This window comes from Papaver somniferum, chromosome 8, assembly GCF_003573695.1.
Source record: "Papaver somniferum cultivar HN1 chromosome 8, ASM357369v1, whole genome shotgun sequence".
NCBI lineage: Eukaryota > Viridiplantae > Streptophyta > Magnoliopsida > Ranunculales > Papaveraceae > Papaver > Papaver somniferum.
Window position 1 is genome coordinate 86,952,215 of NC_039365.1, and position 2,186 is coordinate 86,954,400.

Below are 2,186 nucleotides of genomic sequence, written 5' to 3' on the forward strand. Positions count from 1 at the left end.
TGTTGCAGGGACTGATCAGGGCTATGCGAAACACTAGTTTAGCACGCATACATGGTATATCATACACACATTCATCAAACATAGCAAGGTCAGAGAACGATACCCCCGATATTAAATCGAGTTTAGGCACGAAAACCACGTTCTGCTGCTCCTCTTTCTGCTTTTCCTTAACTTGTGTTTCAGTTTCGCAGGCACCTTCAGCACGACACAGAGATAGGACCAATAAACTGGTTATGTTGCTCCTTTTCTTTTCCTTGGTCTGCACAGCAGTATGGCCGACACCTGTAAACTCAACAACCAGTTTCAGTTCCCAGAATGGTACAAATGAAGCAAGGGTTCAAAAGCACTATTACTGAAAATTTCGGAAAAGAGATTCTGCAATATGAATTATGGGTATGTTGGGACTGGAATTTTACAGGGTGATTAAAGATTATGAGTAGCGGTGAACTAACAAAACTGCTACAAACTTGTTGAGACTCCAAACACAGGTGGTAGACAATCCTTAGCAAAATCTAAGTTATGATGGCATATGCTCGACTAACCAAAGTAACTCAAGTGGGATGAAAGTTACAGACCCAGAGATATGATGTACACCAATTGACATCTATTGACTATAATTTTAAATTTACCATATGATTTCACAGTAGAAAGGGAAAACATTTAAACTACTTATGATTCAGCCATCTCAAGTGTACAAAGTTCAGGAAGGAAGCACAGGCAACCGCGATGTGAAAAATCAGGTTTACAGACTCAATGTTCAAGTACCCCAAGCACTGAGGTTTAATTGTTGGTAAAGCCTAAGACTGAGTAGCAGGCAGTAACCACGATGACAATGAATAACTAATCAAAACTATTATTTGCAAATTCCTATATGAATGCTTACTGATGCAAGTATACAATTACTCTAAGAAAGTTAAAACAGTAGAAACCTAACAAATTTAAGACCTGAGCATAAATAGAACTACCTACAGATGTTAAAAACTAAAAGTTGAAATGGAACAAGTTACACTAATTTATACTACGGGGCAATGATGCAGGTGATGAAAATGCAGCAAAATAGAATGGAAATAGTCTGAAAAGATGATGCAAAGATGGATGAAGTTTACAAACTAAATTACATGATGTAGTTTATAAGAAATGGAACAATTTACATGGCTAAGATGCAAAAGACAGAATACTGAAAGGAACCTAATTATTATGCAAGAATGCTTACAACATGTACAACCTAAATTACAGCTAGATATAGATGCAAACAATCCTAAACTATATATGAATATAAGAAAATTGCATTTTATGAGAATGGCAATGGAATGATAGAAAATTGCAGTTACAACTACAGGACAATGATAGTAAACCAATTGAAATAAACAGATGGAGTACATCTAAATTATTTTAATAACAGTAAAAGAAATCTAAAACATATATACAACGCTAACTGAAACCAGTAAAGTAGAACCACAAAAATAATTACACCGCTACCGAGTCCCCGGCAGCGGCGCCAAAAACTTGGTAGGCTTATAAAAAATACCTACGACTATGTAAAACTGCAAGTGCACGGTGTCCTAATCCAACACATGGCAAGCACAGGTCGATCCTCAGGGACAAGGTGGGTGTAACATTGAAGCTTATGGTCTTACTATACTGATTCAATGATACGTGAGAGTAACAACAAGGGGTTTTGTTGGGTGTCGATACGACAAGATGATAATGGAGATTACAACAGTAAAATAAAGAAGCCATAACAAAGATGTTAACACTGAGAATGAAGTCACTAGGATTGTGAAATACACCACTAACTCACATTATGTATTCAACTAATTATACTACTCTTGTCCTTGTAACAGATAAGGGAGAAGTGTCAAGTCTACCACTTACCTAAGGTGTTTCACCAATGGATAGTTCAATCGCAACTAAAGTATCAACCCGGAGTACTAGATGTCTAATTAAGCACAACTAGTCAAGGGATTAACAACAGTCTCTAAGGCATGAGATGCAGCACAATCAACACAGTGTTATCTTAACTACAAAGGATGCCTGACATACACTGTGAGAGCAAAGTATTGAAGCACTAAGATTGAATCTATCCTGGAACAATTTAAACATTCAAGAGTAACATAAACAACATTAATAACATAACAGAGAGTCAGGGTTTCATCTAAACCCTAGTTATGAAATTTGAACATGAT